Below are 17,201 nucleotides of genomic sequence, written 5' to 3'. Positions count from 1 at the left end.
AATGGATCACCACTAGCCACAACCATTACTTCTTGACCCATGGATGTTTATTGTGGCTGTGTACCGCTACTTTTTAATAATGCAATCTGTAGCTTTTTTAATTCTAAAGCTACATACACACATTCATTCCCTGTTAGCCGGTAGGGATTGGGATTTGATGCCTCAGATAACAGTTCAAGGCATGATGCTGTGCAGATGCATAACTAGCCTACAGACAATGGGCTTGATTCAATAAGCATAGCTTGAGTTAGATACTGTTACGCACGCTAGTGAATCAGTGAGCCTTAATTCAGTGTCCCTGCACACTACGTGTGCTATTGGCAGTGTAGCGCACATAATCGGGGAGCGGGCACTCAGCGCACGCTATGCTCTGTGACTGACCGCCTATTGGGCCAATCAGAGTGCGGGGATCAGGTCCTTTAATGTGACTTGACCCGCTGGGGCTCAGGGCGGGAGGAGTGGAGGCGACGTTAAGTTGCTAGTGTTCGCTTTGCTGCAATTCAGCAGCATAGCATACGCTGAGTGCCCGCTCCCCTATTACGTGCACTACACTGCCAATAGTGCGCGTAGCATGCAGGGACACTGAATTAAGGTATGCTGATTCACTAGCGTGCGTAACAGTAGCTAACTTGTGCTGTTACGCGGCTCTATGCTTAGTAAATCGAGCCCTATGCATCTGTTACTATGGACAACTAGCGGCTCACAATGGTGTTAGAGATTTAACAGCATTAACACCTTAAGCTGCAGAATAGCAAAACAAGCACAAGATGTCACACAATGTGATTATGATCGTTATGGGATTGTTAGTTCCTGTATTCACTGTTGTTCCTTTGTGTTCTAAGTAAGCTACTTTTCCTGATGGTGGTGTATGATATATCCCTGCATGCTTTTCTTCAGTAAAGAGTTTTAACTTGTTACACTGGGTGCCTGTTTTCGAGTACATAACACTCTGCTCTATCAAATGTAACGTCCCATGAGGGAACAGCTTCCTGCAGCAGAGTCAATGGGGAGAGCAATGCACGTGGGGGTCACTTGGGGGTCGCTCATGCATGGAGGATTGCTGGAGATCCAGCATGCCAGATCTTTAGGAGACATAGGGCGGCCTCTGTACACACATTGGATTCACTCTAAATTCTCGGTCAAGGCGGTCTTCATCGGCCACCACAGCAAAGTTTATTCAACCGTGTGCACAGGGTGTATCTGGGTAATATAGCGCCTAGTCCTAACACTGAAATTGCCCCCCCCCCCCCCCCCCCAACACCCCTCGGTCAGACCACCTTGCCCCACAATAAGAGCTAATTTTTGGAAGTGGTACAAGTCCCCCTAGTATAAGTAGCCCCCTAGTAGAGTTAGCCCCTCCCCAAGTATAATTAACCAGAGGTAGCACCCCAGTATACTGTAGGTAGCCAGAAATAATTCACCCAGTATAGGTAGCCCCCAGTTGAGGTTGCCCTCCCAGTATATGTAGCTAGAGGTGTCTCTCCAGTATAAGTAGCCTTCTTAAACATAAGTGGTGAGAGGTGTCCCTCCCCAGTATAGGTAATGAGAGGTGTCCCCAGTATAAGTAAATCCCCTTAGAATAGGTTTGGCAGGTGTCCCCCAGTATAAGTACCCCCCCCCCCCCAAGTATCCACACAGTATAGAGGTGTCCCCCAGTATAAGTCACCCTCCAATATCTGTACTGCAATCTGTAAAGTGCCATTAGTTCTGCCAAATTAAACACATTTAACACTGGACTTTTAGCTGGAGTTGCCTTGTACTATCTGAGCACCCTGCTTATGGTATCTATAGAACTGTGCCTTGGTTTTTAGCTTCAAAAATTCAGCTACATAGACCCTGTTAAAAGCAAAAGGGGGAATTGTATTACCCCGTGTGGCTTTTTAGTAAATTGTTTCACAATATAGATATATAAGCTGTTTAGCATTCAACGCCTTTCAAATTACAGGAGACTCCAGGCTCCTCAAGGCCAGGGTTCCAGAAGGCTTATCGTAACGGAGACCTCTTCAAGGTGATATGATTTCGATATTCAAATAAGCCTTTGGCAGTGCTAAGCTTCCATCTGCCGCACAGGCTTTCTCGTGTCTGGCTGTCAGGTTATCTAGTTACATTACTCTTGGGTTTCATCAAGTCTGGTCAACACAGACCATAAGTCAGCATTCAGAAAAATCCATTTCTATTTCCATTCTGAAAACCAGCTCACTTTATATGTGCCTACAGTCATAATTTGAAAATGTCCCTCTTTTGATGCTGGCATTTTCTTGGTCCTAGATTGCCTACTCTCAGTTTGCACTGTGGCATTTCAATGTGGAACGTTTTGTGGGAGTTGCTTAAGCTCTTTCTGTTGGTATTACAAGTTTTGTTTATCTTTTGAAAAAATGTTTTCTTACTGGACGCCAGTGACTCTTCATGGGAAGTTTGAGGGCCTCCGTAGTGGAGGACAATGGGATGGACTTTTTGATCATCACTTTTCACTGTGTTTTTCATTGTATACGAAGCACATATTTCAGTTTGGGCTGTTGTCTGGCCATACTCAGTGTTCTTCCTTACGTCTCGGCCCTTATTTTTTGACATAAGTGCATGTAGATCACTTATTTGCAGATTATAGCAAGTGCAAAGTCTCATTTGTTGAATGTTGATGATCTTTTTATCATTTGAATAGGAAAAGCCAGGATGTTGGTTTGGTAGGATTCCCCCAATCCTTTTCTTAAGAAAAGCAGTCATGGGTGTCACACATGGAACAGCTGGAGGATCCCAGTCTTTTTGGAGCCTTTGAAGAACATTTTCCTGTGCTTTACGATACCACCATGTATCCTTCATGACTGTAACACAATGTAATGCAGAATTTATACTAATGTTATTATTAATGTATACAATTATTCTTAAGTAAAATGTAAATACTTTCATTTTTCCCCAAACCCCGACATGGCAGCGCTAATTAATAATACAACAATCACAATCACCTCCTTTTTTTCCACAATGCCATATGGATGGAGTGTGGCTCAAACTGCCATTCTACCCCCCCCCCCCCCCTTTAACAAAGACCAATGAGACAAGGCATGGCCTAAAGCACTATGCTCCTGAATGGAGTGCAGGTGAGGGACTTATTAGCTGAGCAGAAGAGGAGGTCAACTGTCTCCTCCTCTTCTGCCAATCATCAAAACTCATCTCTAGGGGGTCATGTTCTTAGTTTCAAGCAACTCCACTTTGGTAAAAACAAAACAAGGTATTATGCAAATACCTTGCTGGCTACTTCTCCATTCAGGTTGCTCATTTAGCAAACCATTATAGATCCAGAGTCAGGTAGAGGGCAAAACCTAGAGATGGGCTCCACACTCTGATAAATTACTTTTATCTGAATCCTTTTTAAAGCGAGATTGTCACCATAAAAAATTAATTTCAACAGCAACCCGGTCTGAGTGTATTAAGTGATAAAGATGCTAATCCTGCATTCAAAACTTTCAAAACTTTTTCTGCTGTTATGGTTTGGAGCTATCACATACCTTAGGAGCACTGGTAATTTAATAGCCATTGCCAAACAGTTGCATGCTGAGGGTTATTTTTATCTATAATATATTCCTCCTCTTCCCTTTGTTTTCCTGCCTAGCTGCCTAGTTGAAACATGATCCTCTGCTCACTTGTGTTTACAAGCAAGGCTGAGGTGACTCAGCGATTGGAGGAGAAAAAAAAAATTAAGGGAAGAAATTACATCAGTATTTCGCCTCAAACTGTGGGCAAAAGACATGGTTCCCACCAGGAACAGAATTCTCTTCATTTACTATATAAAATTCATGGAAATCAAAATGTGGACAGTACAATACATGTGTTATACAGTGGGATGTGAAAGTATGGGCAACCTTGTTAATCGTCATGATTTTCCTGTGTAAATCCTTGGTTGTTACAATAAAAAATGTCAGTTAAATATATCATATAGGAGACACACACAGTGATATTTGAGAAGTGAAATTAAGTTTATTGGATTTACAGAAAGTGTGCAATAATGGTTTAAGACAGGTGCATAAATATGGGCGCCACAAAAAAATTAAATCAATATTTATTTGATCCTCCTTTTGCAGAAATTACAGCCTCTAAACGCTTCCCGTAAGTACCAATGAGAGTCTGGATTCTGGTTGAAGGTATTTTGGACCATTCCTCTTTACAAAACATCTCTAGTTCATTCAGGTTTGATGGCTTTCAAGCATGGACAGCTCTCGTTAACTCACACCACAGATTTTCAATTATATTCAGGTCTGGGGACAGAGATGGCCATTCCAGAACATTGTACTTATTCCTCTGCATCACTGCATGAATGCCTTAGTGGATTTTGAGCAGTGTTTAGGGTCGTTGTTGAAAGATCCAGCCCTGGCAAAGCTTGAGCTTTGTCACTGATTCCTGGACATTGGTCTCCAGAATCTGTTGACACTGAGTGGAATCCATGCGTCCCTCAACTTCGACAAGATTCCCAGTCCCTGCACTGACCACACAGCCCCACAGCATGATGGAACCACCACCGTAGTTTACTGTAGGTAGCAGATGTTTTTCTTGGAATGCTGTGTTCTTTTTCCTCCATGCATAACGCCCCTTGTTATGCCCAACTAATTAAATTTTAGTTTCATCAGTCCATAGCACCTTATTCCAAAATGAAGCTGGCTTGTCCAAATGTGCTTTAGCATACCTCAAGTGGCTCTGTTTTTGCTGTGGACGGAGAAAAGGCTTCCTCTGCATCATTCTTGCATACAGCATCTCCTTGTGTAAAGTGTGCCGAATGGTTGAACGATGCACAGTGACTCCATTCTGCAGCAACATGATGTTGTACGTCTTTGGTGCTGGTCTGTGGGTTGACTCTGACTGTTCTCACCATTAGTCGCTTCTGTCTATTCAAAATTTTTCTTGATCTGCCACTTCGAGCCTTAACTTGAACTGAGCCTGTGGTCTTCCATTTCCTCAATATGTTCCTATGTTCCTAACTGTAGAAACGCGATTTATAACTTCAGCTCCGTTTTCTGAAGTTACTCACTGATGCGCCTGCGCTGGAATGAAAGTGTTCGGTAGAAACAGACAGCTGAAATCTCTGAGACAGCTTTCTGTATCCTTCCCCTAAACCATGATGGTGAACAATCTTTTTCTTCAGCAAAAATTCAGTATACAGAGGCGCCAGAGTAGAGTAAAACGTTTTAAAAACAGCTTAAAAGCAGAGGGGGATGTTGAGGTGGACTCTCACAGAGGCGCTCAAACCTATTGCTTGACCCACTGAGTTGTGCTCCCATTTTTGCCTGAAGAAGCGGGGTCACGCCCGCGAAACGCGTTGCATTTGTGGAGTTGAATAAATTATTTGTCATTTCTGTTTTATCAAGACTCAAGTGAGTTTTCTTATTTTGTAAGAGGGAGGTGAGTCCACCTTAACATCCCCCTCTGCTTTTAAGCGGTTTTTAAAACGTTTTACTCTACTCTGGCGCCTCTGTATACTGAGTTTTTTGCTGATCTTCTAGTCCACCTTGGGTGGAGGGGTGCATCCCCATATACTATCTACAGAGAGTGACTTCTTAACCTGCATTTAAAGTGGTTGCCTATGGGTAACCCGTGTTTGTGAGTATATACACATAAATTTGTATCAAACTCTTCATTTTACCTGACAATACTGCACCATATTGGGCTCTCGATTCTCTTCTTGTTTTTAAGCAATCTTTTTCTTCAGGTCATTTGCAAGTTGTTTTGAAATCCCCATGTTGCTACTCTTCAGAGAAAATTAAATGGGGAGGGAAACTTACAATTGACCCCTTTAAATACTCTTTCTCATAATTGGATTTACCTGTGTATGTAGGTCAGGGGTCACTGAGCTTACCAAGCCAATTTGAGTTCCAATAATTAGTTGTAAAGGTTTTGGAATCAATAAAATGCCTAATTTTATTCAAACAATTATTGCACACTTTCTGTAAATCCTGTAAATTCAATAAAATTCAAAAAACTTTATTTCACTTTTTAAATATCACTGTGTGTGTCTACTTTATGATATATTTATCTGACATTTTTTATCGTAACAGACAATGATTTATACAGGAAAATCATAACGATTAACAAGGTTGCCCAAACTTTCGCATCCCACTGTATGAGTAGATCAAGTATTTATCTAATTATATATATGTGTGTTTTTTCCCCTGGCATAGTATGGCTAATCCTTCTGCTTTAAGGAAAGTGACACACACTGGAGGATATGTACACCCCCTACCACATGTCAACAAAAACACTGTCATAATATGCTCAATATATAGGTAGCATAAGTTCATGGATCTGTCTTGTATTACCCTCTGGCAATACCTTGTATCGCAGAACTCTTGGTGAAGAAGGTGGGGATGACTCTTTCAGTTTACAAGGATGAGGTCATCAAAGTACTGCTGTTCCGTGTTTGCTTGGAGTGTAGTGGAGGAGAGAGAAAACATAAGTCAGACTGCTGGCATGATCTTAGCTTTAACTTATTGAATCCACAGTATCTACATTATGGTAAAGGGGCAACTTCTATGTAGGGATATAACACTATATTGTCAGCAAAAGAAGAACTAAATATCAACTTATTAAAGAAATTAGAAGCTGTTACTCTGACACACCCCACAAAACTATCAAACACACACATCATCAAAACTATCAAACACACACAAACCTAGATAATTATTATTATTATTATTATTATTATTATTTAAATAGTGGCAACATATTATGCAACCCTGTACAATAAATAATAATAATAAGCTGTAGGACACACAATGCCAGGTCATATCCTGCAGTAGTAATCCCAATAATACTAATTCACTCTTTTCTGTGGGCACGATCAGGTAGGATACATAAGGAGGGAGGGCCCTGCCAGAGGCATAAAATCTAAAGGGATGGGTTGGTGACACAATAAAGGGATGGGGGGGGGGGGTGCTGCATTGAAAGGTTCTTGGCGGAGAGAATAAGGACATCAGCGAGGTGGGGTAGGCCTCCTTGAAGAAGTGAGTTTTGAGGACTTGTTTGAAGGTGCTGAAGCTGGAGGAAAGCCTGATGGGCAGTGGGAGAGAGTCCACAAGGTCATGTTTCACTGCCGCCCCTACATTCCTCCTCCCCCCAAAAAATGATGGTTTCAGGAGTGGATAAGTAGTAACACATAATACAATGTAAAAAAGTATGCAAGTACCATATATTTGATCTATGCTGTGTGCTAAAACTGTGACAATCTACTCTACTTTTTGTTTGCATGACAATACCTCTGGCTGCAATTTCTGTACCATGTCCCAGATCAGCTGCCATCGATGTCACCCACATCACAAAAACCAGGTGGGTGATACAGGGTTTGTTCCTACACCTTGTCTGTGACAGGTCCTTTAATTATCTTATCCCATAGTTTGTATCTGTTTCTTAAGTAATCTTATAGTTTAGGCCTCCTACAGGCATCACAGCAGCTGGAAAGCCCTGGATTACTACTTAACCACTTGAGGACCTAGCCTTTACCCCCCCTTAAGGACCAGCGCTGTATTTTCAGATCTGTGCTGGGTGGGCTCTACAGCCCCCAGCACAGATCAGCTGACATGCAGAGCGATCAGATCGCCCCCCTTTTTTTCCCCCTAGGGGGATGATGTGCTGGGGGGGTCTGATCGCTTCTGCATGCTGTGGGTGTTGCGGGGGGGGGCACCTCAATGCCCCCCTCCGCGGCGAAATTCCCCCCTCCCTCTCCTACCTGCTACCCCTCCGGTGATCGGGGCTGCACAGGACGCTATCCGTCCTGTGCAGCCAGTGACAGGCTGCCCCATGTCACATGGCGGCGATCCCCGGCCGCTGATTGGCCGGGGATCGCCGATCTGCCTTATTGTACAGCAGCGCCGTACAATGTAAACAAAGCGGATTATTTCCGCTTGTGTTTACATTTAGCCTGCGAGCCGCGATCGGCGGCCCGCAGGCTATTCACGGAGCCCCCCGCCGTGAATTGACAGGAAGCAGCCGCTCGCGCGAGCGGCTGCTTCCTGATTAATTAGCCTGCAGCTGGCGACGCAATACTGCGTCGCTGGTCCTGCAGCTGCCACTTTGCCGACGCGCGTTATGAGTGCGCGGTCGGCAAGTGGTTAAAGGGATACTGTAGGGGGGCCGGGGGAAAATGAGTTGAACTTACCCGGGGCTTCTAATGGTCCCCAGCAGAAGTTCTGTGCCCGCGCAGCCGCTCACTGATGCTCCGGTCCCGCCTCTGGTTCACCTCTGGAATTTCAGACTTTAAAGTCTGAAAACCACTGCGCCTGCATTGCCGTGTCCTTGCTCCTGCTGATGTCACCAGGAGCGTACTGCGCAGGCACAGACCATACTGGGCCTGTGCAGTACGCTCCTGGTGACATCAGCGGGAGCGAGGACACGACAGCGCGGGCGCAGTGGTTTTCAGACTTTAAAGTCTGAAATTCCAGAGGTGAACCAGAGGCGGGACCAGAACATCGGTGACTGGCTGCACGGGCACAGAACTTCTGCTGGGGACCATTAGAAGCCCCGGGTAAGTTCAACTTGTTTTCCCCCGGCCCCCCTACAGTATCCCTTTAAGTAATATGTGGTTATAGTGTTAACAGGGCTAGTTCTAGGTTTCTTGCTGCCTGAGGCGAACTTGTGAGGATGCGCCCATTCCCCTACCGAATTTAAAATGATCGCACAACACCTGACAATTTACTCTGCTACTCTGCTTCATTTAATATGCTGACTAGCAAGGGAGCATATGCAACAGCTTGAGACACTACATGCTGCAGCTCAACACAATAATACACTGGCTGGCTGGCTGCAAGTCTGTGACAAACAAACTGCTCACACTCAGCCAGTAAGCCGTCAGTCAGAACAGCGTCATTTGCCTCCACCTTCTCCCATCTCCTGTGCAAGTCAAATAAAACATTGCTGTTCTCCTGCCTCCCCCTCTTCATTCACTGTCAGACTCCTCATACAGCACAACAAGCTACTTTTCCCCAATGATGACCTCTTCATCTTGCTTTCCTCTAACTTCTCCTCCTACTCTGACTGCATGCTGTTAATGTAAACACAGTACAAAAATGCTGCCCCTGTAATCTCTGCACCTAATGCAAATGTTTCACCTTGCTTTATGAGAGAGCCGGCACCTGATTGTTAATACAATAATATTGTTATATGATGTATCATACTACAGCAAACCTTTTAATCCTCAGGATTATAGAGGGGAAAAAAACACTGATATCGCAATATCTCAATTACACAGACATGTTATGAAGTTGCAGGAAATTCAATTTATGTTAATTTCAGTGCGGACAGACTGATTAGTTACAAATTCACAAGTACATTCTCGGGACTATTTGTATAATCAGACACACGCCGATGTTGTGGACTAAAGGCTCATACACACGCTCAATAAAAGTCTTTTAAATGCACAATTATCAAACAACTTTTGTTGTTGAAACAAACCAAAAAAGATGTTTGCTATTGTTCAAACAACTGATAAGACGCAGCTGGATTGATTGGAGCTGCATTTTATCAGTTGTTAGAACAATAGCAAACATCTTTTTTGGTTTGTTTCAACAACAAACGTTGTTTGATAATTGAGCATTTAAAAGACTTTTGTTGAGCGTGTGTATGAGGTCTAAAGGGACCGTAAACTGAGAAGGATATGGATTTTTCCTTTTAAAATAATACCAGTTGCCTGACTCTCCTGCTGAACATGTGTCTCTAATTCTTGTAGCCACAGCCCCTCAACAAGCATGCAGATCAGGCGCTCTGACTGAAGTCAGACTGGAGTAGGTGCATGCATGTTTCAGGTGTGTGATTCAGTCACAACTGCAGTCAAAGAGATCAGCAGGACTCCCAGGCAACTGGTATAATTTCAAAGGGAGCATCCATATCCCTCTCAGTTAAGGTTCCCTTTAAGGCTTCTAAGTGACAAAGGAGTATGCAAGAATTGCATTTGTGCAGATGTTTTAGTTTGTATTACCCTATACCATACACTAGATGGTGCTATACCATACTAGTGTATAACTTTTTTCAGTTTAAAGTGTGAAACTGAAGATTACAAATTAGGTTAGGCTGTCCTAACTTGTATGGGAAAATGAAGACAAAGCAAAACAAAAGTCAATAAGATGATGATGCATCATGGGAGTTCCTTATGCTTATGTAAAGCTGACTAATTGGAAATACCTTTTTGATATAAGAAGGCAGGCACCTCCCTTCCTGCAGCCCAGTATTTTTACACCTGCCCCTTTCCTAGTTAATTGTTCAGACCTGCGTTTTCTTGGCATTTCCTTTATCAAGAAAGTGTCACTTACCACTGAGTAAATTGTTGCAATTGGAAATGTCACTAATAGTACACACAGTACTTAGGGCCCGTTCAGACTACAAAATGCGGACCGCAACGCATGCGGACCGCAACGCGTACGAACGCACGCATGTCCGCGTTCGTATGCGTTGCGTGGCTGATCCCATCACTGAAAAGTGAATGGGACAGCCGCGCGTTTTTGTAAAATCTGCGTGCAGCATGCGTTCCCGGACCGCATAGGTCCGGAACGCATGCTGTGTGAACATCAGACATTGCACTCTATGCAATGTCTGATGTCGTGCGTTTTGGCCACCTGCACGCGTTTCCAAAACGCGGCTGGAAACGCGTGCAGTCTGAACGGGCCCTTAGTGTTGCTTGTGAATCGTGTATAAGTCGACCTCTGTACTTTTATTTAGTGAGTCAGACCTACATTTTTAGACTTATAGTTGAGTATATACAGTATTTGCAAATTGACATACTGACGTACATAAGACTGTACATTTACTTTTAGCACCACCATGCAGAGTAACTTCAGTTTCTCAACTCGGGGGGCACATTGCTTAACTATCAATAGTGAGAACGTGTTGAATAGTTATATTATGTGAGTGGGAGCACACAGTCTATTTTATTTGGGGGTAAAAACAGCCTTATTTTGTAATTTGGGGATTACACACTACCTAAATGTAGTTGGGAGTGTACACAATGCTGGGGGGGGGGGGGGCACTGTTTAATTACATTGTGATTGGACATGCTTACTACTGTAATTTTGTTGTCATCTTGTCTACAAGTGGTGTCTACAAGTTGTGTGCTAACCTGCTTCTGGACTTTGCTAATTATATTGTTTGGGGGCCAGTCTGGTCAATTATACTTGGAAGGACTTGTTGCTACCTAATGATGCATTTTGGGAGCATGTGTTGTCTATGTTTCTATGTTGTTTCAGGGATATGTTGTTTGTTTATATATAATTTTTTTTTAACCAGTTGAGGTCTACCTGCTTACACCCCCCTAGCAACCAGGGTATTTTTTACAATTCAGTGCCCTGCAGCTTCAACTGCTCGCTGCTGAGCTATACCACTTAGCACACAAATTAATTTTACTTCCTTTTTTTGCCACCAACAGAGCTTTCTGTTGGTGGCATCTGATTGCTGCTGCGAATGTTGTTTTTTTATTAATTTTTTTTTTAATTTTTATTATTAAATGTCTTCATTTTTTATGATTTACTTCCCTCACCCTGAGATCCAATCGGTGATCACCTCTCATAGGCATCATCCTATGAGAGGGGATCACATTGTCACAAAGCTGTCCCCTTACAGCGTTGTGCATAGATCACAGCACTGTATAAAGGAAAAAAAAATGTTGTTCCTTCTAACAGCCTGCTAGCCGCGTTCTAGCAGGCTGATCTCGGAGTGGAGCTCCGTAACTAAAGCGGGGATGGCATACATCAGCGAGCGCGATCCCCGCTAATCACCGCCCACCACTCTTGATGCCTGTCGGCATTAGGCAGTCCTGGGGCTGCCACCTTCTTGATGCCAATCGGTGTTAGGTGGTCAGGAAGGGGTTAAATATGCATACCTTATTTTTATTTTTAAAAATTAAGTCTGCAAAATGCAAAAAGTACTGAAAATAATAAGGTCGAAGTTAACTTTCCAGTCCTTTTTATTGGTCACTTACATGCCCCCAGCATTTCATTTTTCCAGGGTTCTGGGGGGGTATGGTGACCATCGGGGTCACACTAAAGCGAGTCATCAGTGGCCCAGTGGTGATAGGTGGGGCCAGTGGCAATCAGAGTGTCGGACTTTGATTTAACAATGGATGACCCGAGGCCGGAATTTATTGGATCTATAAGAAAGTGCTTAAAAGTTATTTTACAGATGATATGATAAGCAGACAAGAACAAATAATTTGTGAGATAATATTCTGTGACTGAAGCTCTACGTCAGTGATAGCTAAGGCCTGATTAACTTCTTTTTAGAGAGGAAGCTTCATGAAACATTTTGCTGGGGAAAGGGAGGGGGCGACACTTATTTCTAGCTCCACCCCGCTAGGTACTCACAGGCAGCCTATCCCACCAAATGCCATTACAATGCCTATTTTCACCATGATGCAATACTCTCTCCAGGTATTTTGGGATCCCAGCAAATCACTGTATTGAAAACATCCATAAATTGGCTTTAAATAAAAGAATAGCATAGGCTGTATTTAGATAAATGTATCTCAGAGCAAATACAAATCAGTAATAATTCAACCCCAGGTTTCCTTTGCTCAATATGATCTCATTCAAAATGAAAAGTCTGCATTTAAAGCAAATCTGAAGTGAAAATAAACGTATGAGATAATGAATTGTTTGTGGGGTACAGCTACTGTAAGAAGCAAAGAAAATAGTCTCATATTGTTTTTCATTACAGGAAGCGTTAAGGAACTTCAGTTGTTAGCTAAGCAAAAGAGCTTCTCTGAGCTATTGGGTGAAAGACAGTTCCTGTTTTCTAAAGCACTTAAACAACCAAGAAACAGTGAGAGACAGCTTGAGATTAGGTTTTACAGAAAAGTTCAAAGGGCCATTAGCTCTGCTCTATTTCATAGATTAAAATACAGAGTGTGGTTTGTAAAACTGCAAATATTAGAGAATGATGGAATGATGGAATGTTATTAAAGCTGTATAACTAAAAATAAAAATATAAGACTTTGTTTTGCTGCTTATGTTTTATTCCTTATCTGTGCTACACCTGCAACTTTTTTTTTTTTTTTGCTTCAGGTTTGCTTCAAGAATCATCCAAAATGCATTAGAAACATGTCAATAATAAAAATAAAAAAAAGTCAGAACATCCAATTTCCTAAATTGGAATTGTACCATCATTGTTTATTTTGTGAATTCTAATACTAAGATGATTTACTGAACTGGGGGTGAAGGTGGAAGGGGAGGTGTTAAAACAGCTCTAAAAATGTGAAATATATAATGTATAGTGTACTGTGCACAGAAATAATCAATGACTGAATGGATGTTTACTCCTCTTGTGGCTACTTAGCAGGTTTCCTGCCAGCTCTTTCCCAAACTGCTGATTCGTTAAACCACAAGATGTTCCGGTACAATGAGGCCGCTTGTGTTTTTATTCTTGTCGGATAGCCTGTGAGATCTAACTGCATCCCGGCAACAACATGTTTCTTCAGCTGCTTTCTGTAGGTTAGCAATGGACAAGTAAATAGGACTGGGCAATAGAGTAATCACCGGACATATTGACAAGTAATTGTTTGGTTTGCTTGCAGAATGGTACAAATCCTCTGCTAAATAGAGGGATAATCCTGGTGTAGATCCAATAGGCAGCCTTTTTCATTTGATATTTACATTACATTACTGTAAGACTGCAGATTAATCATCTCTTGTGAGTGGGAAGCCTATGCTTTGTAGCATTCTCCTGGGACACCTTTTAAAGTGCACCTGTCATTGAAATCTACACCTCATGGGACTCAGTGAGACACGTTTCACTATTAGCAAATCACTTTCAGCCTCACTTTTCAGCTGTTGTAAGCACAAGGATGTATAAAGTAAAGGTGATCACACACGTTACAATTCTTCCATTCCAGTCTACCACAATTTTATGAAAACGATAGGTTGTACAGAAAAATCAAAAGGTTATGTTTTATTCAACCAGAAATCTGATCGAATTTCCCATTTTTTGGGATGTGTTTGAAATTTCAGACCGACTTTACCAAGAATTGTATGGTGTGTGATAGATTGTCAAATTGTATTCAACTTGAATAAATTGTATATAACTATTCAGTACATACCAAACTTTACATATTGTTTGTATTAAAAACAAAAAGGATAGAATTATGAAAGAGTGTGTTCACAAGAATATTAAAAACAATAAAGATGGAAAAAGTATGGTATGTAATATGAAAATATAATATATATAGAAAAGTGAGAGAGACTAAGAATACTAAAGCTCTGATACTCATCCGGGGCTTTCTACCGCTCCATAAACACGCCTAAGTCCCACACCGTCTGCCGTTCAGCTGCGGTGAGCTCCGTTACCAGGCTCAGACGATGCCAGTCAGGGTCTACTGTGCATGCGCACATCTGCCACGCATGCGCAGTAGACCCGGATTGACGTCATTGTTGAGCCTGTTACTGGGGCTCACCGTGGCTGAACGGCAGACCGTGGGAGGACAGCGTGGAAGTTAGACGTGTTTATGGTGTGGGAGGAAGAGCTTTAGTATTGTTCGTCTCTGAGCCTCTTTAAAGTGTACCAGAGATGGGCTTCCAAAAAATGTCCTACATATGTCGGGCTTCTTCTTCCTCCGTCTGGGCCACGGATGCACGGTAAGCCCCAACTGCCGAAGGTACGGGAAGCATTTATGGAAGATCCAGGAGGCAGAGGAGGGCGCCAAGGGAGCAATCATGCCGGAGGGGGCTAGAGGAAGCCCCAGGTATGTAGGAATTTTTTTTTTGGGGGGGGGGGGGGGGTTATCTCAGGTTTCCTTTAACACAGGTAGAATTATAATAAATGTAACTCTATTGCACTTGGTTTATTTATTTTAATTACTAACCAGAAATTATTGAGGTATTGATAGATGTACAAAAATGTTACATTTGAAAAATCCAGTTAAAAAAAGGTATTCACATTAAAAATCAAAAAGACCAAGAGTAGATTATTGAGTGAAATGTCTCTCAATCCAACCTACTTTTTCACCATATACAATCTTTTTTTATTTTACAAAATTGTGGAGATCTAGAACACAAGTGTAGGGTACCTTGAACAATTTCCTCCGCACTTTCAATCAGCTAAAAAAAAAGGGTTCGCTATTGTCAAATCGGAAAAAAAAAAATAGGATGGCGTGTGGCCACGTTAAGTGTTTTCCCAAGTGTCACATGTGGCAGCAGTCCTGCATACCTCTGTGTACATTGCTTTGAGTCCCTTAGGAGAAAAGCAAACAAATATATTGTTTTTATTATTATGTCGAGACTGCTGGAGTGACATTCTGGCATGCACAAGACCTTTCAGAATACATTTCATATATGTGCCAGAAACTATTTGTGAAGAAGGTAAAAGGGCTGTTTATCAGAAAAATGCGTCAGTTCTTTAAACTTACAGCACATTTCAAATCCTTGATGAAAACAATATTACTTAATATTACTTAAAGTGGAACTAAACTCAGAACTTCATCTCTGCTCTAAAAGATCAGCCACAGCAAGATTATCTTTCTGGAAAAAAAAAATATTAATTACAATATATGGAAATCCTAAAAAAATAAATAAAATGAAGTTTTTCTTGGTCTCACTTTTACAGGGAGCATTGAAAGAGTTAAGCCTCACTGTATACTGTATGGAGAGCTGCCTCACAGTGCTTAATTTACAGTATAGGAAAATAGAAGGAACCAAAGAAGAATAGGGGGGGGGGGGGTGTAGAAGGTAAGCGGGCCTTCTAAGTGAATTCAATTGTAAATACTGTGTGAGTAATTCAATTTTGACTCACATTGGGTGATTGCTCAAACAAAATGTTGCTCTTGTGGAGAAAACTCATCTCCAATCAGGTCTTTTATGGTGCCCATACACGATACAATAAAAACGTTCGATTTTCCCGTTTATTCGATCTAAATGATCGAATTGAATGAAAGTTGAAAATATTTTTTTTTTCGATCAAGAAATTCAAACGATTATCCCGTTTTTTCGGGAAAAATGTTTGGACATGCTGGAAAAATCTTTGTATTCGATCTAACAGAATAATCGAACTAAATTATCTAATTGAAAAATTGTACCATGTATGGCCACCTTTAGTCTTCCACTCTCACTCCAATCTGAAATTTGAGGTAAGTAGTGGATGGTCGTGGGAACAAGGGGAGAACCAAATGGTTGGGGGGGAGGGGAGGGGAAGGAGAGGAGAACCAACTGCAAGGTATACAACTTGGATCTACAGGAGTAGCTATATATGATGCTATTTGGGAAGGATGAGAGGGACAGAAGCCACCTAATAACACACAGTGTGTGTGTGTGTGTGTGTGTGTGCGTGCGTGCGTGCGTGCGTGCGTGCGTGCGTGCGTGTGTGTGTGTGTGTGTGTGGTACATGTTCTTTTTTTTTTAGCAGGGCCTCACTTCACCTAAAACTGTCCCTGTTTGGCATAGAAAGGTAGGTTAGATGTATTCTCTGTGGGTGTCTGATATAATCTCTAATGGGGCATTGCCGCAAGGTGGCTAGGGTTTTTTATAGTTGGTAATATCTATCATTTACCGCATCTGAACGATGTAAAATGCACCACCAACACACAAAGTGCCACCTACATTCAAGCAGCAGACAGGGATGACACTTTATATATTTCTTATGGAGATTGGGGTTCTCCAGTGCCTCGTGCATGCTTTGCATAGTATTGCATATAATTTGGTTTGTGCTGCTCATCCCTTGATATTTATTTATAATTTTCCCCTGTGAGCGTGCATAACCACGCCCACCTCTAGCACAGTTAAGCATATAATTGAGCGGAGCTCATAGTTCAGTTAGTAGCTAGTAGAAAGTGAGGTGTTTTTAATTTCATTTCTTCCATTTAGTTGACCCTTGGGCTTTTGGCATAGTTCCCACTAGAACAGTGGCGTACCTAGGGCATTTGACACCCGGTGCTAGGTATTGAAAGACACCCCCCCCCCCCCCCCCACGGTACACCACCTGCGGCGCGCGAAGCGCGCCGTGGTGAAAAAATGGGCGTGGCTATGACCGGATGGGGCGGAGCTAATTTAAAAGTGCACCCAAGTTTTAGTCAACCTTTCTCCAGAAAATTCACATCATTGCGCAGCTTTTCTCCATAAAATACACAAAATGTCAGAAGCTTTCAACATAAAATACACGTAATGCGAGAACATTTCACCAGACATTACACGTTATGTGAGCAGATTTCACAAGAAAATACATTCAATCATGTCGGCAGATTTGACCAGAAAAAAATC

At 42.2% G+C, this 17,201-nt stretch overlaps 1 long non-coding RNA gene across 1 annotated transcript in view; it reads right to left on the bottom strand.

Moving 5' to 3' along the window:
* Positions 1 to 2,004: 2,004 nt before the first annotated feature.
* Positions 2,005 to 17,201, bottom strand: part of LOC137538383 (uncharacterized) — a 20,911-nt gene continuing 5,714 nt past the window's right edge. Inside the window, exons 2-3 of the long non-coding RNA XR_011024776.1 lie at positions 6,313 to 6,403; positions 2,005 to 2,819 (exon numbers count right to left, since the gene is read on the bottom strand). This is a non-coding gene — a long non-coding RNA (uncharacterized lncRNA). The remainder of the gene's footprint in view (positions 2,820 to 6,312; positions 6,404 to 17,201) is intronic.

The sequence above is a fragment of the Hyperolius riggenbachi genome, chromosome 11 (genome assembly GCF_040937935.1).
Source record: "Hyperolius riggenbachi isolate aHypRig1 chromosome 11, aHypRig1.pri, whole genome shotgun sequence".
In the NCBI taxonomy this organism is placed as follows: domain Eukaryota; kingdom Metazoa; phylum Chordata; class Amphibia; order Anura; family Hyperoliidae; genus Hyperolius; species Hyperolius riggenbachi.
The sequence above is the reverse complement of the archived record's forward strand: the minus strand, read 5'-3'. Positions and strand labels throughout refer to the sequence as shown.